The sequence below is a fragment of the Schistocerca gregaria genome, unplaced genomic scaffold (assembly GCF_023897955.1).
Source record: "Schistocerca gregaria isolate iqSchGreg1 unplaced genomic scaffold, iqSchGreg1.2 ptg000470l, whole genome shotgun sequence".
NCBI lineage: Eukaryota > Metazoa > Arthropoda > Insecta > Orthoptera > Acrididae > Schistocerca > Schistocerca gregaria.
This window is the reverse complement of record NW_026061884.1, coordinates 59797-87590: the sequence shown is the minus strand read 5'-3', so window position 1 is coordinate 87590 and position 27794 is coordinate 59797. Positions and strand designations below refer to the sequence as shown.

Sequence of the window (27794 nt, the reverse complement as noted above, 5' to 3'; positions counted from 1 at the left end):
ATTATTCCAAATGAAATATAATAACCCTTATCATCAAAAGAAAATCTAGAATAAAAATTATTATCACCAGATATTGAATAATAAAACAAACGAAAAGAATAAGAAGCAGTTAAACCAGTAGAAAAAAGATAAAGAAAAAAAATTAAACAATTAATTCATCTTAAACAAACCATCTCAAGAATTAAATCCTTTGAACAAAATCCCGCTAAAAAAGGTATTCCACACAAAGATAAACTAGAAACATTAAAACAAACTGAAGTTAAAGGTATGAAATTAACAATTGATCCTATAAAACGAATATCCTGAGAATCCTTCAAATTATGAATTATTGAACCTGCACATATAAATAATAATGCCTTAAATAAAGCATGAGCCAATAAATGAAAAAATGCAAGCTTTGGATAACCTATAGCCAAAATTCTTATTATTAAACCAAGTTGTCTTAAAGTAGAAAGAGCAATAATCTTCTTTAAATCAAACTCAAAATTAGCGCCCAATCCAGCCATAAATATAGTTATACAACCAATTAAAAGTAAAAATCAACCACAATTATAAGTATCCAATATTGGTCTAAAACGAATTAATAAATAAACACCAGCAGTAACAAGAGTAGAAGAATGAACTAAAGCAGAAACAGGAGTAGGAGCTGCTATAGCAGCAGGAAGTCATGAAGAGAAAGGAATCTGAGCTCTCTTAGTTATAGCTGCTAAAACAATTAATATAGTAATGAGCTTTATTTCAAAAGAATTAGAAATAAAATCATAATAATAAATATAATTTCAACCACCAAAATTTAACATTCATGCAATAGAAATTAAAATAGCAACATCACCAATACGATTAGAAAGTGCAGTTAATATACCAGCACTATAAGATTTTACATTTTGATAATAAATAACTAAACAATAAGAAACTGAACCTAAACCATCTCAACCTAATAAAATTCTAATTAAATTAGGACTAATAATTAAAAAACCTATAGAAAGAATAAATATTAAAACAATAATAATAAAACGATTTATATTCTTTTCACCAGATATATAATCCTCTCTATAATAAATAACCAAAGAAGAAATATATATAACAAAAGATATAAAAATAAGAGATATTCAATCCAAAATTAAAGTTATAACAACTATAGAACCATTTAAATTGAAAAGCTCTCACTCAACAAAAACTCTATAATCAATTATTAAATAATAAATACCTAAAATAAAAATTATAGTTCTCGAAATAAACAAAGAAAAAAAACTCAAAGAACAAATAGAAAATAAATTCACGGCCTAAGATGAAAAACTTCATATCATTGATTCCACAAAACAATATTTTTAATTAAAATACTTAAGCAAACTAAACAAAGAAATATTCACCCTTTAAACAGAGAATATTTAAAGGCAATCAATGTAAAAGTAAAAGATGATATTCACGAAAATAACCAAGAGAACAAGTATAAACACCAGAATAATAATTCACATGCTGAGAATAAGAATATATATACAAAGTATAAACAGCTGTAAAAAAAGATAAAAAAATCAAAGCAAAGAATCTAAAAGAAGATCAAGATATAATTCTATTTAATAATCTAATTTCACCTACCAAATTTAAAGAAGGAGGAGCAGCCATATTTGATGATCTTAAAAGAAATCATCATAAAGCCATTCTTGCCATCAAATTAATTATACCCTTGTTAATTAATAATCTTCGTCTACCTAAACGTTCATAAATAATATTAGATAAACAAAATAAACCAGAAGAACATAAACCATGACCAACCATTAGAGAAAGAGAACCTACACAACCTCATCAATTCATAGTCATCAATCCACCAATAACCATTCTTATATGAGCAACAGAAGAATATGCAATTAAAGACTTTAAATCAACCTGACGAAAACAAATAAATCTTACAATAACACCCCCAGATAAACCTAAAGACAATCAAAAATAATTAAACTTTAAAACCAAATAAGAATTAACCTTTATAACACGAAAAATACCATAACCACCTAACTTTAATAAAACACCAGCAAGAATTATTCTACCTGAAATAGGGGCCTCTACATGAGCCTTAGGAAGTCATAAATGAACCAAAAACATAGGTATCTTAACTAAAAAAGCCAAAATTATAAATACATAAAACATAAAATAATAAGAACCAAAATCAACCAATAAAGGAAAATATAAAGTATTAGAAAAATCATAAACCTTAAATAAAACTAATAATAAAGGTAATCTAGCAACCAAAGTATAAAAAATTAAAAAAACACCAGCCTGCAAACGCTCAGGTTGATAACCCCAACCCAAAATTAAAAGTAAAGTAGGAACTAATCTAGCCTCAAAAAAAATATAAAAAGAAAGAAGACTTAATGTAGCAAATGAACAATAAAGCATAATTATTAAAATCAAAACCATAAAAACAAAAAAATTAGAATGATATGAACTTAAATAAACTGAACCTCTAGCAGTGATTATTAAAGAACAAATCCAAAAACTAAGTAAAATTAAACTAAAAGAAAAATAATCAATACCAAAATAATATCTAATTATATTCAAATCAGCATATGAATAAACACAAATTATAAAAACAAAACCCGACAGAAACATTAAAGAATGAACCAACCATCAACAATTATTTAATAAACAAAGAGGGATCAAAAAAATAGTTATAAATAAATACTTTAACATAAAGATAAACCAAAAGAATTAAAAAAATCATTACCATGAGAACGAATTATTGAAACTAAAATAGAAAGACCTAAAGCACCCTCACAAACAGAAAAAACTAAAAAAATAACAGGAAAAAAATAATCATAATCAAACTCAATAAGAAAAACAATAACTAACATAAATAAAGAAAGAACAATATATTCTAATCTCAAAAGAACCATTAATAAATGTTTACGTTTAGAAGAAAAAACATAAACACCAGCAAAATAAATCAATAAAGAAGTAAAAATAGAGAATATAAACATTAGTTTTAATAGTTTAAAAAAAACGCCGCTCTTGTAAACCGGAAATAAGTCCAGCCCCCACTTTTAAAACTTCAGAGGTGGAAAAGCTTCCATCATCGGTCCCCAAAACCGGTATTTTAAATAAACTAACCCCTGAAATGATCAAAATAATAATTATATCATTATCAAATGTAATAAATATTAATTTTATTAAATTAAGACACCCAATATCAATAATGCTTTTTATTATCCTTCAAACCTTCCTAGTTGGCTTAATAACAGGAACAATAATAGAAAGATATTGATTATCATATATTTTATTTTTAACATTTCTTGGTGGTATACTAGTATTATTTATTTACATTACAAGAATTGCATCAAACGAAATATTTCAGCCTAAATCAATCACTATAATTATTACATTAATAATGTGAGTATTTATCATATTAATATTAATTATTCTAGATATATCTATATTTATAGACTTTTTCAAAAACACCAAAACTATAAATATTGATAATTCAATCAATTATCAAGAAATAACAATATCTTTAGAAAAATTATATAATAGACAACATTCATTATTACAATAATACTAATAATTTATTTATTTTTAGCACTACTAGCAGTTGTTAAAATCACCAATATTAATCAGGGACCTATTCGTAAAATAAGATAATTACTAATGAATAAACCCTTACGATTAAGACATCCTTTAATTAAAATTATTAATAACTCTTTAATTGACTTACCTGCCCCAACAAATATTTCATTTTGATGAAATTTTGGATCCGTATTAGGGTTATGTTTGGTATTTCAAATCGTAACTGGACTATTTTTAGCTATACATTATACATCAAATATTGAAATAGCATTCAGTAGTGTAGTACACATCTGCCGAGACGTAAATAATGGTTGAATTATCCGAACCTTACACGCAAATGGAGCATCTATATTTTTTATTTGTATTTAGTTACATGTAGGACGGGGAATTTACTATGGATCTTATATATATATACATACCTGAATAATTGGTACAGTGATTTTATTTTTAGTTATAGCAACTGCATTTATAGGATATGTCTTACCCTGAGGCCAAATATCTTTTTGAGGTGCAACAGTAATTACTAATTTATTATCAGCAATCCCATACTTAGGAACAGATTTAGTCCAATGAGTATGAGGAGGATTCGCTGTTGATAATGCAACATTAAATCGATTCTTCACATTCCATTTTGTATTACCATTTATTATTGCTGCTATAGCAGCAATTCATTTATTTTTTCTTCACCAAACAGGATCTAATAATCCTCTTGGACTAAATGGAGATATTGAAAAAATTCCATTCCATCCATACTTTACCTTTAAGGATTCTATTACATTTGTAATAATAACATCATTATTAATTATACTATGTTTAATTAATCCTTACCTATTAGGAGATCCAGATAACTTTGTACCTGCCAACCCATTAGTAACACCAGTTCACATTCAACCAGAATGATATTTCCTATTTGCATATGCAATTCTACGATCTATCCCTAATAAGTTAGGAGGTGTTATTGCATTATTTTTATCAATTAGAATCTTAATAATTTTACCATTTTATAATAAAACACCATTCCGAGGCATTCAATTTTACCCTATTAATCAAATTTTATTCTGAATTATAGTAGTTGTTGTATGCTTACTAACGTGAATTGGTAAACGACCTGTTGAAGAACCTTATATTATAACAGGTCAAATCTTAACAATTATTTACTTCACATATTTCTTAATTAATGTCCATGTTGCAAACGCATGAGATAAATTAATTAAGGAATAAAGTTAATTAGCTTAGGAAAAGCATATGTTTTGAAAACATAAAATTAGAAGTTTAACTCTTCTATTAACTTTTCTCAAAAAATTTCACTAAAGAAATGAGATAAATAAAATCTTTAAACCAACAAAGAAAATAAAAAAATTCAAAGATAAAGGTAAAAAACTTTTTCAAGCTAAGTACATTAATTTATCATAACGGAACCGTGGTAATGTTCCACGAACCCAAATAAAACCAAAAGATATAATAGCAAGCTTAATAAAAAATATAAAAGAATAAAAATCACCGCCCAAAAAATTAAAGCCAATAACATTCTTATGAAGACAATTCTACTATATTCAGCTAAAAAAATTAAAGTAAAACCACCCGCACCATACTCAATATTAAATCCTGAAACTAACTCAGATTCCCCTTCAGCAAAATCAAAAGGAGTACGATTAGTTTCAGCTAAGCAAGAAGCAAAACAAGCTAAAGCTAAAGGAAAAGAAATAATAATAAATCAACAATAAAGCTGATAGTTTATAAAATCAAACATATTAAAACAACCAATTAAAATAATTAAAGACAATAAAATTAAAGCTAAACTAACTTCATAAGAAATTGTTTGAGCAACAGAACGAAGAGAACCTAATAATGAATAATTTGAATTAGAAGATCAACCAGCAATTATAACAGTATAAACACCTAATCTAGTACAACATAAAAAAAATAAAAATCCATAAGAAAAAGAACACATATAAGTTAAATAAGGAAAAATTACTCAAACGGCTAAAGAAATCATTAAATTAAAAACAGGGGAAAATAATAAAGTAGGTAATTAGATATAATAGGAATTGGCTGCTCCTTACAAATTAACTTAATAGCATCTCTAAATGGCTGAGGAATTCCAACAAAACCTACCTTATTTGGACCCTTTCGAATCTGAATATAACCTAAAACCTTACGCTCTAATAAAGTTAAAAAGGCAACACTAATTAAAACACAAATAACCAATAAAAAAAAATTCAAAATAAATATAAATAAATCATAAATTATCAATACTATTTGTAGAAAAAATCTACATAAATGAGTTCTAAATTCAACACATTAATCTGTCAAAATAGTAAATAAATTAATATTAATCAATATAACAAAAAATATTTTAACCATATGGTCCTTTCGTACTAATATGGATTAACAATCTTAGGATAGAAACCGACCTGGCTCACGCCGGTCTGAACTCAGATCATGTAAGAATTTAAAGGTCGAACAGACCTAATCATTGGGCTCCTGCACCCAAAATTTTTCTTAATCCAACATCGAGGTCGCAATCTGCTTTGTCGATATGAGCTCTCAAAAACAATTACGCTGTTATCCCTAAGGTAACTTAATCTTATGATCATAAATTATGGATCAAAATAACAAACATAAATAAATGATATAATAATGAAGAGTTTATCTATTCTTCATGTCACCCCAACAAAACATCATCATTAAATATAGAAAGACAAACAAAAAACTATATAAAAGTAAAATGTCAAGCTCTATAGGGTCTTCTCGTCCTAAAGAAGAATTTAAGCCTTTTGAAACAAAAGTTAAATTCAAAAATTTATTAAGAGACAGTTGATTTCTCGTCAAGCCATTCATTCCAGCCACTAATTAAGAGACTAATGATTATGCTACCTTTGCACGGTCAAAATACCGCGGCTCTTTAAAAATACGCTCAGTGAGCAGGCCAGACCTCAAAATATAAACAAGAGGACATGTTTTTGATAAACAGGTGGAAATCAATTTTGCCTAGTTCCTTATAATAAGTTCACAAGGTAAAAATTTCATACAAATAAATATACTAATTCTATCATTATTACAAAAATTTTAAAATTAAATTAATAATCTTAATAAAAAACCTAAAATATTTATAAAATCAAAATAAAAAATAATGAACTAAAACGTAATCTTAAAGATAGCTGGTTTAAAGCTTACTATTATATTTCTATAAAATAAATTATAGGTTATTAACTTCAAAGCTTATCCCTTAAAGAATAAATAAGTTAATATTTTTACTTAAAAAATTAAATAAAAACAAATAACTTTAAAAAATTAAATTTTTTCTTAAGAAACTAGATATCTTGGGAAACGATTAACATCTCATTTCTATAAATAATTTAATAATAATTATGATACATTAACTATAAATTATTTATAAATCAACCCAAATCGAGACAAGTAAAATAAATACTAAAATTTTGATAAACCCTGATACAAAAGGTACAATAAATAAAATCTACTTAAAAAAATTTAAAATAATATTTCATAAAACACTTACATTACCAATAAACTATAATTTAAAAAATCAATTCTATAAAATATACTAAGACAAAAATACAATAAAATTATTTATATTAAATAATTAAATAAACAAAAAATAAATATAATAAAATAAATAATCAAGATATCCTGATTTGCACAGAAAAATTTTCAGTGTAAATGAAACACTTTACTAATAAGTTATATCTTGAAACTCTTCCTAGATACACTTTCCAGTACATCTACTATGTTACGACTTATCTCATCTAAATTGAAGCTACTTTAAAATAAAATAGAATAATCAATAATGAGAGCGACGGGCGATGTGTACACATCTCAGAGCCAATATCAGTTAAATTAAATAAATTAAATTACTATCAAATCCACCTTCATTAACAGTACTTCACTATCAAATTCGTTATAAACAAAAATCTATTGTAACCCACCTCCTCTTAACTATAAGCTGCACCTTGACCTGAAATATTTTATAATTATAAATCTTGAGAATTATAACTCTAAAAAGATTCTCTGATAACGGAGATATACAAACAAATAAATTAAGTAGAGTAAATCGTGTATTATCAATCATGGGGTAGGTTCCTCTGAATGGAATGAGATACCGCCAAATTCTTTGGGTTTAAAGACCTTAACTAATAGTACCCTGGTAAATATAATTAACATTTAAAATAATAGGGTATCTAATCCTAGTTTATTATTTAAATTTCACAGATTCATAAAAAGGGCCACAAATAAATTTTAACATTTCACCTTACAAATTTATATTTCAACCCTAATAATATAAACAACTGTTTTAACCAATAATATTCACTTGTATCAATCGTATAACCGCGGCTGCTGGCACGAATTATGCCGATACTAAATCAATTGCTAAATCCAAAATCACTTGATAATTAAATCAAATTACTGCAAAAAGAACATTTAGTCTAACAAAACTTACATATAATACAAAGAAAAAGTGAATAAACAAGCAAGAATAAAACTTTTAAAAATAAAAAATAAGAAAATTTTAAATCTATTAATTCAGGAAAAAATAAAAGATTCAAATATTTAAAGAAAAAAAAAGAAAAAAACCACAAACATTAACAAAAAAAAAAGAAACGCCCCTATGTATGACCACAACAACTTCTCTATTATATATAATTAAAGATTAATATGGAACATGTATAGCAATAAATGTATTATATTCTTTCTTATTTAATCTTTCTTTTCACTAATAAATAAAGAAAGATTAAATAATATAATAAATATATTTTATACAATTATGTAATTTAATATAATATGTTATTAATATGAATTCTTTTTTTTATATTAAGTTAACTTTCATATATATTAGTTAAATAATCTAATTATAGATAATTTACATAATTATATTATTATAATTAATATAATTATTTATATTAATTATAATATTTTATATTTAAATTAATAATTTTATTTATTATATCCAATTATAATAATATTAAATATTAAATTACATATTATTATATATTTTATATTATAATAACCTATTTTTAGCTAAAAACATAAGTAGCTATAATCGTAGGTAAATAATTGCATTAAAATAATCAATTGATAATGGTAAGATGAACTTATAATACTTTAATTTCAATTAAATGTAATATATTAATATAAATTATTTATTATATATATATATAAAAAAAATAAAATGAGCAGGATAAATTAATCCTAATTAAACAAAATAATACATAAAAGAATTTCAAAAAAAACTTTCGATTTATATATTAAATAAATGAAGTGCCTGATTAAAGGGTTACCTTGATAGGGTAAATAAAGTAAATAAAATTACCTTCATTAAAATTACATAAGATAGAATTAAACTACCTCCTTTAGTATCAAAAACTAAGGTGCATCATACACCTTAATGTAAAAAGGTAAGCTAAACAAGCTAATGGGTTCATACCCCATTTATAGAGGTATCAATCCAGTCCTTTTTAATGACCAACAACTCTACAAAACTTCTCTTCCTATCAACATTAATGATAGGAACGATCCTGTCCATTTCATCAAATTCCTGATTTGGGGTTTGAATAGGACTTGAGATCAACTTACTTTCATTTATTCCACTCCTAACAAGAAATAAAAATATAATAATAAATGAATCATCAATTAAATATTTTATTGTCCAAGCAATAGCATCGACAATATTATTATTTTCAATTTTGCTGATTCAAATAAAATATCCCATGGGATGGGAAACAGAATTTATCCCATCAATAATAATTAGATCTAGACTATTATTAAAGATTGGAGCTGCACCTTTCCATTTCTGATTTCCAGAAGTTATAGGAGCATCAAGATGAAATAATTGTTTAACATTAATAACATGACAAAAAATCGCCCCAATAATGGTCTTATCTTATTGTATTCAATTAAGAACTTTTATTTGAACAATTATTATCTTAAGAATTATTATTGGGGCAATAGGAGGTTTAAATCAAACATCCTTACGACAACTTTTAGCATATTCATCAATCAGACATCTAGGTTGAATAATTAGATCATTAACAGTCAGAGAAAACATCTGAGAACTATACTTCATTATTTACTCACTATTAAGATTAATTATAGTTTTATTATTTAAGCAAATAAATTTATTTTTCATAAATCAAATTTATTCAGCCAGAAATATAAAAACCGAAATTAAATTCATAATATTCTTATCTTTATTATCTTTAGGTGGACTACCACCATTCCTTGGATTCTTACCAAAATGAATTGTAATACAATCATTAATAGAAAACAATATAACAACTATTATAACTATTATAGTTGTATTAACTACAATTACACTCTACTACTATATACGTATTAGATTCTCAGCTCTAATTATATCATACACAGAAAATTCGTGATCTAAAAAGATAAAGTCCCAAAAATCAAGAATCATTCTTCCTATAACAGTTATAATTTCAATAATAGGATTGATTTCAACATCAACCTTAATTTCATTATACTAAGGACTTAAGTTAATCAAACTAATAACCTTCAAAGTTATAATTAAAAGAATCATCTTTTAGGCCTTAGTAAAATTTTACACCTCTAGAATTGCAGTCTAGAATCATAATTGAATATAAGACCTAAATATGATAAGAGAGAAAACATCTCATAAGTAGATTTACAGTCTACCACCTAAAATTCAGCCATCTTACCGCAAAAATGATTATTCTCAACAAACCATGAGGACATTGGTACTTTATACTTCATATTTGGAGCATGAGCAGGAATAGTAGGAACATCAATAAGAATACTTATTCGTGCTGAACTAGGCCAACCCGGATCTCTAATTGGGGATGACCACATTTATAATGTTATTATTACAGCTCACGCATTCGTAATAATTTTCTTTATAGTAATACCTATTATAATTGGTGGATTTGGTAATTGACTTGTTCCACTAATAATTGGTGCACCAGATATAGCATTTCCACGAATAAATAATATAAGTTTTTTATTACTACCACCTTCACTAACCCTTCATTTGGAACATTAGGTATAATTTATGCTATACTATCAATTGGACTAATAGGATTTATTGTATGAGCACATCATATATTTACAGTAGGAATGGATGTTGACACACGAGCATATTTTACATCAGCAACAATAATTATTGCTGTACCTACAGGAATTAAGGTATTTAGATGATTAGCTACATTATATGGAACTAAATTCAAGTTCAATCCACCATTATTATGAGCTCTAGGATTTATTTTCCTATTTACAATTGGTGGATTAACAGGATTAGTATTAGCAAATTCATCACTTGATATTGTATTACATGATACATATTATGTAGTAGCCCACTTTCATTATGTATTATCTATAGGAACAGTATTTGCAATTATAGGAGGTGTCATTCAATGATATCCACTATTTACAGGATTAACTATAAATAATACATGATTAAAAATCCAATTTACAATTATATTCATTGGAGTAAATTTACCATTCTTTCCTCAACACTTCCTAGGATTAGCAGGAATACCTCGACGATACTCTGACTACCCAGACGCATATACATCATGAAACGTAGTATCAAGAATTGGGTCTACAATTTCTATTGTAGGAATCATTATATTCATTGTAATTATATGAGAAAGAATGATTACAAACCGAGCAATTATATTTAGAGCTAACATAAGAAGATCAACAGAATGACTACAAAATAACCCTCCTGCAGAACATAGTTACTCAGAATTACCATTAATCTCTAGATTCTAATATGGCAGATTAGTGCAGTAGATTTAAGCTCTACAAATAAAGGTTTGACCTTTTATTAGAAAATATTTATTAATGGCAACATGATCAAATTTATCTCTTCAAGATGGAGCTTCACCATTGATGGAGCAATTATCATTCTTTCATGATCATACTATGGTCGTATTATTATTAATTACAGTAATTGTAGGTTATGCCCTAAGTTATATATTATTTATTGCCTATACTAACCGTAATATACTTCATGGACATTTAATTGAAACAATCTGAACAGCTTTACCAGCAATTACATTAATTTTTATTGCCCTTCCATCATTACGACTATTATATTTACTTGATGATTCAGTAGATGCAATAATTACAATTAAAACCATTGGACGACAATGATATTGAAGATATGAATATTCAGACTTCATAGACGTAGAATTTGACACTTATATAACACCAGAACAAGACCTAGAAAATGATGGATTCCGACTACTAGATGTAGATAACCGAACAATCCTACCAATAAATACAGAAGTACGAGTATTAACAAGAGCATCAGATGTTCTACACTCATGAGCAGTTCCTGCATTAGGGGTTAAAATTGATGCAACGCCAGGTCGGTTAAATCAAGGAACATTCACAATAAATCGACCTGGATTATTCTTTGGACAATGCTCAGAAATCTGTGGAGCAAACCACAGATTTATACCAATTGTAATTGAAAGAACTTCAGTAAATTTATTTATTAAGTGATTATCTAAGATAATTTAAGGAGTTAGTTAAAATAAATAACATTAGAGTGTCAATCTAAAGTAACTAAAAAAAATTTGTACACCTAAGTAATGGTCTCTTAAACCAAATAATAGTAAATTAACGACTACTTCTGATGGGGAAATTATATCCAAATCCCTCAAATATCCCCTCTTATATGATTCTCACTATTCATTATATTTTCAGCTACATTAATCTTGTTTAATCAAATAAACTTCTTCTCATTTAAACCTAACCTTATTAAAAGAGCAGAAAAAGGAACAATTGAAATAAAAAACTTAAATTGAAAATGATAACAAATCTATTCTCAACATTTGACCCATCAACTAACATCTTTAATTTATCATTAAATTGAACTAGAACATTTCTAGGACTATTATTAATCCCATCACTATTTTGACTTACACCATCACGAATTAACATTATCTGAAATAAACTAAATTTAACCTTACATAATGAATTTAAAACACTTCTTGGACCAAAATCATTTAATGGAACAACATTCATTTTCATCTCAATTTTTATTATAATATTATTTAACAATTTCATAGGATTATTCCCTTATATTTTTACTAGAACAAGACATTTAGCATTAACATTTGCAATTGCCCTACCTATATGGCTAAGATTTATATTATTTGGATGAATTAACCATACTAATCATATATTTACACACCTTGTACCACAAGGTACACCGCCTGCATTAATATCATTTATAGTACTAATTGAAACAATTAGTAATGTTATTCGACCAGGTACATTGGCAGTACGGTTGGCAGCAAATATAATTGCAGGACACTTATTATTAACCTTATTAGGAAACACAGGACCATCTATAGCAATAAACTTAATCTCATTACTAATTATTGGACAAATACTTCTATTAATTCTAGAATCAGCAGTAGCAATAATTCAAGCCTATGTTTTCTCAATTCTAAGAACTCTATATTCTAGAGAAGTATATTAAACCTATGTTAACAACTCACTCAAACCACCCATTCCACTTAGTAGACTATAGACCTTGACCATTAACAGGAGCAATTGGAGCAATAGTCCTAGTATCAGGACTAGCAAAATGATTCCACCTATTTAATATTAACTTATTCATAATTGGATTTGGAATTACCCTACTAACTATAATTCAATGATGACGAGATGTAGTACGAGAAGGAACATATCAAGGATTACATACAGGATTTGTATCAATTGGATTACGATGAGGAATAATTTTATTTATTGCATCAGAGGTATTATTTTTCGTTTCTTTTTTTTGAGCATTCTTTAGAAGAAGATTAGCACCAACAATTGAACTAGGAATACTATGACCTCCAATAGGAATTCAACCCTTTAACCCTATACAAATTCCATTACTTAATACAGCTATTCTTTTAGCATCAGGAGTAACAGTAACATGAGCACATCATAGTTTAATGGAATCTAATCATACTCAAGCACTACAAGGATTATTCTTCACAGTGTTATTAGGACTATACTTTACAATACTTCAAGCATATGAATATTGAGAAGCACCTTTTACCATTGCAGATGCAGTTTATGGATCAACATTCTTTGTTGCAACAGGATTCCATGGTTTACACGTAATTATTTGAACAATCTTTTTATCAACATGTCTACTTCGACACTCAATAAATCAATTTTCACCAAGACATCACTTTGGATTTGAAGCAGCAGCATGATACTGACACTTCGTAGACGTAGTATGATTATTCTTATATATCTCTATTTATTGATGAGGTAGATAATTGTTTTTCTAGTATAAATAGTACATTTGACTTCCAATCAGAAAGCTTGATATAAATCAAGAAAAACAATTCTAATTCTATCAACAAGAGTTTTCATTAGATTTATTATTCCAATAATTGTTATAATCCTGGCAACAACACTATCAAAAAAATTAATTAATGATCGAGAAAAAAGATCACCATTTGAATGTGGGTTTGATCCAAAAAGATCAGCACGAATACCATTCTCAATACGATTCTTCCTAATCGCAGTAATCTTTTTAATTTTTGATGTAGAAATTGCACTAATTCTACCAATTGTAATTATTTTTAAAACTTCAGACATTATAATCTGAACAGTATCAACAATATTTTTTATTCTAGTTCTATTAGGAGGACTATACCATGAATGAAACCAAGGAGCATTACAATGAGCAGAATAAAGGGTTGTAGTTAAATATAACATTTGGGTTGCATTCAAAAAGTATTGATATTATCAATCAACCTTAAATAGAATAAGAAGCGAAATATTGCAGTCAGTTTCGACCTGGAAGATTGGTATGTACTACCCTTATTCTTATTAATTGAAGCCAAAAAGAGGCGTATTACTGTTAATAATATAATTGAACTATAATAGTTCCAATTAAGGAAATGTAAAGCCAATATGAAAGCTGCTAACTTTTTATATTAGCGGTTAAACTCCGTTAACATTTCTAGAATTTATATAGTTTAAATAAAACATTACATTTTGACTGTAAAAATAATATATCTATATTTATAAATACTTAAAAGTAAAAATACTTCCTTAACATCTTCAGTGTCACGCTCTAATTATAAGCTATTTAAGTAAACGAAAAACAATATTACCAAAATAAATATTCAAAAAATAAAAGTTAAAAGATAAATCTTGAAATTAGAATCATATCAACCTTGAATATAACCAATTAAATAAATAAATAATCTATATAAACCTTGACCACCAAGTAATTCACCTCAACCATAATCAAATGACTTAGATGAATAATAACCTATTTTTAAAGGAATATATCTAATAAACTTAGTTGAAAGGAAAGGTATAAATCATATAGAACCAGCAAACCTAACAAAAGAAAGTATACTTAAAGAAAATAAATTATGAGAAAAATCAAAATTAGAAATAAGATAACCTAAATAAGCACCTAAAATATCAAATGTAATAGTTAAAAACTTTAAATAATAAGGTAAAGCAATCACATGAGGAATAGGAAAAATTAATCAAGATAAAAGACTACCACCAAAAACAGCAACAAACAATAGACCAATTATTCCAAATGAAATATAATAACCCTTATCATCAAAAGAAAATCTAGAATAAAAATTATTATCACCAGATATTGAATAATAAAACAAACGAAAAGAATAAGAAGCAGTTAAACCAGTAGAAAAAAAATAAAGAAAAAAAATTAAACAATTAAATCATCTTAAACAAACCATCTCAAGAATTAAATCCTTTGAATAAAATCCCGCTAAAAAAGGTATTCCACACAAAGATAAACTAGAAACTATAAAACAAACTGAAGTTAAAGGTATGAGATTAACAATTGATCCTATAAAACGAATATCCTGAGAATCCTTCAAATTATGAATTATTGAACCTGCACATATAAATAATAATGCCTTAAATAAAGCATGAGCCAATAAATGAAAAAATGCAAGCTTTGGATAACCTATAGCCAAAATTCTTATTATTAAACCAAGTTGTCTTAAAGTAGAAAGAGCAATAATCTTCTTTAAATCAAACTCAAAATTAGCGCCCAATCCAGCCATAAATATAGTTATACAACCAATTAAAAGTAAAAATCAACCACAATTATAAGTATCCAATATTGGTCTAAAACGAGGTAATAAATAAACACCAGCAGTAACAAGAGTAGAAGAATGAACTAAAGCAGAAACAGGAGTAGGAGCTGCTATAGCAGCAGGAAGTCATGAAGAGAAAGGAATCTGAGCTCTCTTAGTTATAGCTGCTAAAACAATTAATATAGTAATGAGCTTTATTTCAAAAGAATTAGAAATAAAATCATAATAATAAATATAATTTCAACCACCAAAATTTAACATTCATGCAATAGAAATTAAAATAGCAACATCACCAATACGATTAGAAAGTGCAGTTAATATACCAGCACTATAAGATTTTACATTTTGATAATAAATAACTAAACAATAAGAAACTAAACCTAAACCATCTCAACCTAATAAAATTCTAATTAAATTAGGACTAATAATTAAAAAACCTATAGAAAGAATAAATATTAATACAATAATAATAAAACGATTTATATTCTTTTCACCAGATATATAATCCTCTCTATAATAAATAACCAAAGAAGAAATATATATAACAAAAGATATAAAAATAAGAGATATTCAATCCAAAATTAAAGTTATAACAACTATAGAACCATTTAAATTGAAAAGCTCTCACTCAACAAAAACTCTATAATCAATTATTAAATAATAAATACCTAAAATAAAAATTATAGTTCTCGACATAAACAAAGAAAAAAAACTCAAAGAACAAATAGAAAATAAATTCACGGCCTAAGATGAAAAACTTCATATCATTCATTCCACAAAACAATATTTTTAATTAAAATACTTAAGCAAACTAAACAAAGAAATATTCACCCTTTAAACAGAGAATATTTAAAGGCAATCAATGTAAAAGTAAAAGATGATATCCACGAAAATAACCAAGAGAACAAGTATAAACACCAGAATAATAATTCCCATGTTGAGAATAAGAATATATATACAAAGTATAAACAGCTCTAAAAAAAGATAAAAAAATCAAAGCAAAGAATCTAAAAGAAGATCAAGATATAATTCTATTTAATAATCTAATTTCACCTACCAAATTTAAAGAAGGAGGAGCAGCCATATTTGATGATCTTAAAAGAAATCATCATAAAGCCATTCTTGCCATCAAATTAATTATACCCTTGTTAATTAATAATCTTCGTCTACCTAAACGTTCATAAATAATATTAGATAAACAAAATAAACCAGAAGAACATAAACCATGACCAACCATTAGAGAAAGAGAACCTACACAACCTCATCAATTCATAGTCATCAATCCACCAATAACCATTCTTATATGAGCAACAGAAGAATATGCAATTAAAGACTTTAAATCAACCTGACGAAAACAAATAAATCTTACAATAACACCCCCAGATAAACCTAAAGACAATCAAAAATAATTAAACTTTAAACCCAAATAAGAATTAACCTTTATAACACGAAAAATACCATAACCACCTAACTTTAATAAAACACCAGCAAGAATTATTCTACCTGAAATAGGGGCCTCTACATGAGCCTTAGGAAGTCATAAATGAACCAAAAACATAGGTATCTTAACTAAAAAAGCCAAAATTATAAATACATAAAACATAAAATAATAAGAACCAAAATCAACCAATAAAGGAAAATATAAAGTATTAGAAAAATCATCAACCTTAAATAAAACTAATAATAAAGGTAATCTAGCAACCAAAGTATAAAAAATTAAATAAACACCAGCCTGCAAACGCTCAGGTTGATAACCCCAACCCAAAATTAAAAGTAAAGTAGGAACTAATCTAGCCTCAAAAAAAATATAAAAAGAAAGAAGACTTAATCTAGCAAATGAACAATAAAGCATAATTATTAAAATCAAAACCATAAAAACAAAAAAATTAGAATGATATGAACTTAAATAAACTGAACCTCTAGCAGTGATTATTAAAGAACAAATCCAAAAACTAAGTAAAATTAAACTAAAAGAAAAATAATCAATACCAAAATAATATCTAATTATATTCAAATCAGCATATGAATAAACACAAATTATAAAAACAAAACCCGACAGAAACATTAAAAAATGAACCAACCATCAACAATTATTTAATAAACAAAGAGGGATCAAAAAATAGTTATAAATAAATACTTTAACATAAAGATAAACCAAAAGAATTAAAAAAATCATTACCATGAGAACGAATTATTGAAACTAAAATAGAAAGACCTAAAGCACCCTCACAAACAGAAAAAACTAAAAAAATAACAGGAAAAAAATAATCATAATCAAACTCAATAAGAAAAACAATAACTAACATAAATAAAGAAAGAACAATATATTCTAATCTCAAAAGAACCATTAATAAATGTTTACGTTTAGAAGAAAAAACATAAACACCAGCAAAATAAATCAATAAAGAAGTAAAAATAGAGAATATAAACATTAGTTTTAATAGTTTAAAAAAAACGCCGGTCTTGTAAACCGGAAATAAGTCCAGCCCCCACTTTTAAAACTTCAGAGGTGGAAAAGCTTCCATCATCGGTCCCCAAAACCGGTATTTTAAATAAACTAACCCCTGAAATGATCAAAATAATAATTATATCATTATCAAATGTAATAAATATTAATTTTATTAAATTAAGACACCCAATATCAATAATGCTTTTTATTATCCTTCAAACCTTCCTAGTTGGATTAATAACAGGAACAATAATAGAAAGATATTGATTATCATATATTTTATTTTTAACATTTCTTGGTGGTATACTAGTATTATTTATTTACATTACAAGAATTGCATCAAACGAAATATTTCAGCCTAAATCAATCACTATAATTATTACATTAATAATGTGAGTATTTATCATATTAATATTAATTATTCTAGATATATCTATATTTATAGACTTTTTCAAAAACACCGAAACTATAAATATTGATAATTCAATCAATTATCAAGAAATAACAATATCTTTAGAAAAATTATATAATAGACCAACATTCATTATTACAATAATAATAATAATTTATTTATTTTTAGCACTACTAGCAGTTGTTAAAATCACCAATATTAATCAGGGACCTATTCGTAAAATAAGATAATTACTAATGAATAAACCCTTACGATTAAGACATCCTTTAATTAAAATTATTAATAACTCTTTAATTGACTTACCTGCCCCAACAAATATTTCATTTTGATGAAATTTTGGATCCCTATTAGGGTTATGTTTGGTAATTCAAATCGTAACTGGACTATTTTTAGCTATACATTATACATCAAATATTGAAATAGCATTCAGTAGTGTAGTACACATCTGCCGAGACGTAAATAATGGTTGAATTATCCGAACCTTACACGCAAATGGAGCACCTATATTTTTTATTTGTATTTACTTACATGTAGGACGGGGAATTTACTATGGATCTTATATATATATACATACCTGAATAATTGGTACAGTGATTTTATTTTTAGTTATAGCAACTGCATTTATAGGATATGTCTTACCCTGAGGCCAAATTTCTTTTTGAGGTGCAACAGTAATTACTAATTTATTATCAGCAATCCCATACTTAGGAACAGATTTAGTCCAATGAGTATTAGGAGGATTCGCTGTTGATAATGCAACATTAAATCGATTCTTCACATTCCATTTTGTATTACCATTTATTATTGCTGCCATAGCAGCAATTCATTTATTTTTTCTTCACCAAACAGGATCTAATAATCCTCTTGGACTAAATGGAGATATTGAAAAAATTCCATTCCATCCATACTTTACCTTTAAGGATTCTATTACATTTGTAATAATAACATCATTATTAATTATACTATGTTTAATTAATCCTTACCTATTAGGAGATCCAGATAACTTTGTACCTGCCAACCCATTAGTAACACCAGTTCACATTCAACCAGAATGATATTTCCTATTTGCATATGCAATTCTACGATCTATCCCTAATAAGTTAGGAGGTGTTATTGCATTATTTTTATCAATTGGAATCTTAATAATTTTACCATTTTATAATAAAACACCATTCCGAGGCATTCAATTTTACCCTATTAATCAAATTTTATTCTGAATTATTGTAGTTGTTGTATGCTTACTAACGTGAATTGGTAAACGACCTGTTGAAGAACCTTATATTATAACAGGTCAAATCTTAACAATTATTTACTTCACATATTTCTTAATTAATGTCCATGTCGCAAACGCATGAGATAAATTAATTAAGGAATACAGTTAATTAGCTTAGGAAAAGCATATGTTTTGAAAACATAAAATTAGAAGTTTAACTCTTCTATTAACTTTTCTCAAAAAATTTCACTAAAGAAATGAGATAAATAAAATCTTTAAACCAACAAAGAAAATAAAAAAATTCAAAGATAAAGGTAAAAAACTTTTTCAAGCTAAGTACATTAATTTATCATAACGGAACCGTGGTAATGTTCCACGAACCCAAATAAAACCAAAAGATATAATAGCAAGCTTAATAAAAAATATAAAAGAATAAAAATTACCGCCCAAAAAAATTAAAGCCAATAACATTCTTATGAAGACAATTCTAGTATATTCAGCTAAAAAAATTAAAGTAAAACCACCCGCACCATACTCAATATTAAATCCTGAAACTAACTCAGATTCCCCTTCAGCAAAATCAAAAGGAGTACGATTAGTTTCAGCTAAGCAAGAAGCAAAACAAGCTAAAGCTAAAGGAAAAGAAATAATAATAAATCAACAATAATGCTGATAGTTTATAAAATCAAACATATTAAAACTACCAATTAAAATAATTAAAGACAATAAAATTAAAGCTAAACTAACTTCATAAGAAATTGTTTGAGCAACAGAACGAAGAGAACCTAATAATGAATAATTTGAATTAGAAGATCAACCAGCAATTATAACAGTATAAACACCTAATCTAGTACAACATAAAAAAATAAAAATCCATAAGAAAAAGAACACATATAAGTTAAATAAGGAAAAATTACTCAAACGGCTAAAGAAATCATTAAATTAAAAACAGGGGAAAAATAATAAAGTAGGTAATTAGATATAATAGGAATTGGCTGCTCCTTACAAATTAACTTAATAGCATCTCTAAATGGCTGAGGAATTCCAACAAAACCTACCTTATCTGGACCCTTTCGAATCTGAATATAACCTAAAACCTTACGCTCTAATAAAGTTAAAAAGGCAACACTAATTAAAACACAAATAACCAATAAAAGAAAATTCAAAATAAATATAAATAAATCATAAAGTATCAATACTATTTGTAGAAAAAATCTACATAAATGAATTCTAAATTCAACACATTAATCTGTCAAAATAGTAAATAAATTAATATTAATCAATATAACAAAAAATATTTTAAACATATGGTCCTTTCGTACTAATATGGATTAACAATCTTAGGATAGAAACCGACCTGGCTCACGCCGGTCTGAACTCAGATCATGTAAGAATTTAAAGGTCGAACAGACCTAATCATTGGGCTCCTGCACCCAAAATTTTTCTTAATCCAACATCGAGGTCGCAATCTGCTTTGTCGATATGAGCTCTCAAAAACAATTACGCTGTTATCCCTAAGGTAACTTAATCTTATGATCATAAATTATGGATCAAAATAACAAACATAAATAAATGATATAATAATGAAGAGTTTATCTATTCTTCATGTCACCCCAACAAAACATCATCATTAAATATAGAAAGACAAACAAAAAACTATATAAAAGTAAAATGTCAAGCTCTATAGGGTCTTCTCGTCCTAAAGAAGAATTTAAGCCTTTTGACTCAAAAGTTAAATTCAAAAATTTATTAAGAGACAGTTGATTTCTCGTCAATCCATTCATTCCAGCCACTAATTAAGAGACTAATGATTATGCTACCTTTGCACGGTCAAAATACCGCGGCTCTTTAAAAATACGCTCAGTGAGCAGGCCAGACCTCAAAATATAAACAAGAGGACATGTTTTTGATAAACAGGCGGAAATCAATTTTGCCTAGTTCCTTATAATAAGTTCACAAGGTAAAAATTTCATACAAATAAATATACTAATTCTATCATTATTACAAAAATTTTAAAATTAAATTAATAATCTTAATAAAAAACCTAAAATATTTATAAAATCAAAATAAAAAATAATGAACTAAAACGTAATCTTAAAGATAGCTGGTTTAAAGCTTACTATTATATTTCTATAAAATAAATTATAGGTTATTAACTTCAAAGCTTATCCCCTAAAGAATAAATAAGTTAATATTTTTACTTAAAAAATTAAATAAAAACAAATAACTTTAAAAAATTAAATTTTTTCTTAAGAAACTAGATATCTAGGGAAACGATTAACATCTCATTTCTATAAATAATTTAATAATAATTATGATACATTAACTATAAATTATTTATAAATCGTGTATTATCAATCATGGGGTAGGTTCCTCTGAATGGAATGAGATACCGCCAAATTCTTTGGGTTTAAAGACCTTAACTAATAGTACCCTGGTAAATATAATTAACATTTAAAATAATAGGGTATCTAATCCTAGTTTATTATTTAAATTTCACAGATTCATAAAAAGGGCCACAAATAAATTTTAACATTACACCTTACAAATTTATATTTCAACCCTAATAATATAAACAACTGTTTTAACCAATAATATTCACTTGTATCAATCGTATAACCGCGGCTGCTGGCACGAATTCTGCCGATACTAAATCAATTGCTAAATCCAAAATCACTTGATAATTAAATCAAATTACTGCAAAAAGAACATTTAGTCTAACAAAACTTACATATAATACAAAGAAAAAGTGAATAAACAAGCAAGAATAAAACTTTTAAAAATAAAAAATAAGAATATTTTAAATCTATTAATTCAGGAAAAAATAAAAGATTCAAATATTTAAAGAAAAAAAAAGAAAAAATCCACAAACATTAACAAAAAAAAAAGAAACGCCCCTATGTATGACCACAACAACTTCTCTATTATATATAATTAAAGATTAATATGGAACATGTATAGCAATAAATGTATTATATTCTTTCTTATTTAATCTTTCTTTTCACTAATAAATAAAGAAAGATTAAATAATATAATAAATATATTTTATACAATTATGTAATTTAATATAATATGTTATTAATATGAATTCTTTTTTTTATATTAAGTTAACTTTCATATATATTAGTTAAATAATCTAATTATAGATAATTAACATAATTATATTATTATAATTAATATAATTATTTATATTAATTATAATATTTTATATTTAAATTAATAATTTTATTTATTATATCCAATTATAATAATATTAAATATTAAATTTCATGTTATTATATATTATATTATAATAACCTATTTTAAGCTAAAAACATAAGTAGCTATAATCCTAGGTAAATAATTGCATTAAAATAATCAATTGATAATGGTAAGATGAACTTATAATACTTTAAATTTCAATTAAATGTAATATATTAATATAAATTATTTATTATATATATATATAAAAGAAATAAAATGAGCAGGATAAATTAATCCTAATTAAACAAAATAATACATAAAAGAATTTCAAAAAAAAAGTTTCGATTTATATATTAAATAAATGAAGTGCCTGATTAAAGGGTTACCTTGATAGGGTAAATAAAGTAAATAAAATTACCTTCATTAAAATTACATAAGATACTACCTCCTTTAGTATCAAAAACTAACGTGCATCATACACCTTAATGTAAAAAGGTAAGCTAAACAACCTAATGGGTTCATACCCCATTTATAGAGGTATCAATCCTCTCCTTTTTAATGACCAACAACTCTACAAAACTTCTCTTCCTATCAACATAATGATAGGAACGATCCTGTCCATTTCATCAAATTCCTGATTTGGGGTTTGAATAGGACTTGAGATCAACTTACTTTCATTTATTCCGCTCCTAACAAGAAATAAAAATATAATAATAAATGAATCATCAATTAAATATTTTATTGTCCAAGCAATAGCATCGACAATATTATTATTTTCAATTTTGCTGATTCAAATAAAATATCCAATGGGATGGGAAACAGAATTTATCCCATCAATAATAATTAGATCTAGACTATTATTAAAGATTGGAGCTGCACCTTTCCATTTCTGATTTCCAGAAGTTATAGGAGCATCAAGATGAAATAAATGTTTAACATTAATAACATGACAAAAAATCGCCCCAATAATGGTCTTATCTTATTGTATTCAATTAAGAACTTTTATTTGAACAATTATTATCTTAAGAATTATTATTGGGGCAATAGGAGGTTTAAATCAAACATCCTTATGACAACTTTTAGCATATTCATCAATCAGACATCTAGGTTGAATAATTAGATCATTAACAGTCAGAGAAAACATCTGAGAACTATACTTCATTATTTACTCACTATTAAGATTAATTATAGTTTTATTATTTAAGCAAATAAATTTATTTTTCATAAATCAAATTTATTCAGCCAGAAATATAAAAACCGAAATTAAATTCATAATATTCTTATCTTTATTATCTTTAGGTGGACTACCACCATTCCTTGGATTCTTACCAAAATGAATTGTAATACAATCATTAATAGAAAACAATATAACAACTATTATAACTATTATAGTTGTATTAACTAAAATTACACTCTACTACTATATACGTATTAGATTCTCAGCTCTAATTATATCATACACAGAAAATTCGTGATCTATAAAGATAAAGTCCCAAAAATCAAGAATCATTCTTCCTATAACAGTAATAATTTCAACAATAGGATTGATTTCAACATCAACCTTAATTTCATTATACTAAGGACTTAAGTTAATCAAACTAATAACCTTCAAAGTTATAATTAAAAGAATAATCTTTTAGGCCTTAGTAAAATTTTACACCTCTAGAATTGCAGTCTAGAATCATAATTGAATATAAGACCTAAATATGATAAGAGAGAAAACATCTCATAAGTAGATTTACAGTCTACCACCTAAAATTCAGCCATCTTACCGCAAAAATGATTATTCTCAACAAACCATAAGGACATTGGTACTTTATACTTCACATTTGGAGCATGAGCAGGAATAGTAGGAACATCAATAAGAATACTTATTCGTGCTGAACTTGGCCAACCCGGATCTCTAATTGGGGATGACCAGATTTATAATGTTATTATTACAGCTCACGCATTCGTAATAATTTTCTTTATAGTAATACCTATTATAATTGGTGGATTTGGTAATTGACTTGTTCCACTAATAATTGGTGCACCAGATATAGCATTTCCACGAATAAATAATATAAGTTTTTGATTACTACCACCTTCACTAACCCTTCTTCTTACATCTTCTATAGTAGATAATGGTGCTGGTACAGGATGAACAGTTTACCCTCCTCTAGCAGGAGCTATTGCACACGGGGGTGCATCTGTAGATCTAGCTATTTTTTCACTGCACTTAGCAGGTGTATCATCTATTCTTGGTGCAGTGAATTTCATTACAACAGCAATTAATATACGATCAGAAAGTATAACTTTAGATCAAACACCTTTATTTGTATGATCTGTAGCTATTACAGCATTACTTCTCCTTCTTTCACTTCCAATTTTAGCAGGAGCTATTACTATATTATTAACAGATCGAAATTTAAATACATCATTCTTTGACCCTCTAGCTATTTTTTCACTGCACTTAGCAGGTGTATCATCTATTCTTGGTGCAGTGAATTTCATTACAACAGCAATTAATATACGATCAGAAAGTATAACTTTAGATCAAACACCTTTATTTGTATGATCTGTAGCTATTACAGCATTACTTCTCCTTCTTTCACTTCCAGTTTTAGCAGGAGCTATTACTATATTATTAACAGATCGAAATTTAAATACATCATTCTTTGACCCTGCAGGAGGGGGTGACCCAATTCTATATCAACATCTATTTTGATTCTTTGGACACCCAGAAGTTTATATTTTAATTCTACCGGGGTTCGGAATTATTTCACATATTGTATGTCAAGAAAGAGGAAAAATTGAATCATTTGGAACGTTAGGTATAATTTATGCTATACTATCAATTGGACTAATAGGATTTATTGTATGAGCACATCATATATTTACAGTAGGAATGGATGTTGACACACGAGCATATTTTACATCAGCAACAATAATTATTGCTGTACCTACAGGAATTAAGGTATTTAGATGATTAGCTACATTATATGGAACTAAATTCAAGTTCAATCCACCATTATTATGAGCTCTAGGATTTATTTTCCTATTTACAATTGGTGGATTAACAGGATTAGTATTAGCAAATTCATCACTTGATATTGTATTACATGATACATATTATGTAGTAGCCCACTTTCATTATGTATTATCTATAGGAGCAGTATTTGCAATTATAGGAGGTGTCATTCAATGATATCCACTACTTACAGGATTAACTATAAATAATACATGATTAAAAATCCAATTTACAATTATATTCATTGGAGTAAATTTAACATTCTTTCCTCAACACTTCCTAGGATTAGCAGGAATACCTCGACGATACTCTGACTACCCAGACGCATATACATCATGAAACGTAGTATCAAGAATTGGGTCTACAATTTCTATTGTAGGAATCATTATATTCATTGTAATTATATGAGAAAGAATGATTACAAACCGAGCAATTATATTTAGAGCTAACATAAGAAGATCAACAGAATGACTACAAAATAACCCTCCTGCAGAACATAGTTACTCAGAATTACCATTAATCTCTAGATTCTAATATGGCAGATTAGTGCAGTAGATTTAAGCTCTACAAATAAAGGTTTGACCTTTTATTAGAAAATATTTATTAATGGCAACATGATCAAATTTATCTCTTCAAGATGGAGCTTCACCATTAATGGAGCAATTATCATTCTTTCATGATCATACTATGGTCGTATTATTATTAATTACAGTAATTGTAGGTTATGCCCTAAGTTATATATTATTTATTGCCTATACTAACCGTAATATACTTCATGGACATTTAATTGAAACAATCTGAACAGCTTTACCAGCAATTACATTAATTTTTATTGCCCTTCCATCATTACGACTATTATATTTACTTGATGATTCAGTAGATGCAATAATTACAATTAAAACCATTGGACGACAATGATTTTGAAGATATGAATATTCAGACTTCATAGACGTAGAATTTGACACTTATATAACACCAGAACAAGACCTAGAAAATGATGGATTCCGACTACTAGATGTAGATAACCGAACAATCCTACCAATAAATACAGAAGTACGAGTATTAACAAGAGCATCAGATGTTCTACACTCATGAGCAGTTCCTGCATTAGGGGTTAAAATTGATGCAACGCCAGGTCGGTTAAATCAAGGAACATTCACAATAAATCGACCTGGATTATTCTTTGGACAATGCTCAGAAATCTGTGGAGCAAACCACAGATTTATACCAATTGTAATTGAAAGAACTTCAGTAAATTTATTTATTAAGTGATTATCTAAGATAATTTAAGGAGTTAGTTAAAATAAATAACATTAGAGTGTCAATCTAAAGTAACTAAAAAAAATTAGTACACCTTGAAATTCATCAGATGACTGAAAGTAAGTAATGGTCTCTTAAACCAAATAATAGTAAATTAACGACTACTTCTGATGGGGAAATTATATCCAAATCCCTCAAATATCCCCTCTTATATGATTCTCACTATTCATTATATTTTCAGCTACATTAATCTTGTTTAATCAAATAAACTTCTTCTCATTTAAACCTAACCTTATTAAAAGAGCAGAAAAAGGAACAATTGAAATAAAAAACTTAAATTGAAAATGATAACAAATCTATTCTCAACATTTGACCCATCAACTAACATCTTTAATTTATCATTAAATTGAACTAGAACATTTCTAGGACTATTATTAATCCCATCACTATTTTGACTTACACCATCACGAATTAACATTATCTGAAATAAACTAAATTTAACCTTACATAATGAATTTAAAACACTTCTTGGACCAAAATCATTTAATGGAACAACATTCATTTTCATCTCAATTTTTATTATAATATTATTTAACAATTTCATAGGATTA

At 26.6% G+C, this 27794-nt stretch overlaps 4 long non-coding RNA genes across 5 annotated transcripts in view; 3 read left to right on the top strand and 1 right to left on the bottom strand.

Annotated features, from left to right (window-relative positions):
• LOC126313189 (uncharacterized) overlaps window positions 1-27794 on the top strand; it is a 125844-nt gene that overhangs the window by 56345 nt on the left and 41705 nt on the right. The gene's annotated exons all lie outside the window — the stretch shown is intronic.
• LOC126313199 (uncharacterized) overlaps window positions 1-27794 on the bottom strand; it is a 114903-nt gene that overhangs the window by 60855 nt on the left and 26254 nt on the right. The gene's annotated exons all lie outside the window — the stretch shown is intronic.
• Window positions 5881-27794, top strand: part of LOC126313193 (uncharacterized) — a 46716-nt gene continuing 24802 nt past the window's right edge. Inside the window, exon 1 of the long non-coding RNA XR_007555065.1 lies at window positions 5881-6529. This is a non-coding gene — a long non-coding RNA (uncharacterized LOC126313193). The remainder of the gene's footprint in view (window positions 6530-27794) is intronic.
• LOC126313194 (uncharacterized) overlaps window positions 9029-27794 on the top strand; it is a 31308-nt gene continuing 12542 nt past the window's right edge. The window contains exon 1 of one of the 2 annotated variants that reach the window (XR_007555066.1): window positions 9029-9582. This is a non-coding gene — a long non-coding RNA (uncharacterized LOC126313194). Of the gene's footprint in view, window positions 9583-23470; window positions 24021-27794 lie in introns of those variants that run through there. The other variant, XR_007555067.1, reaches the window with a different exon arrangement.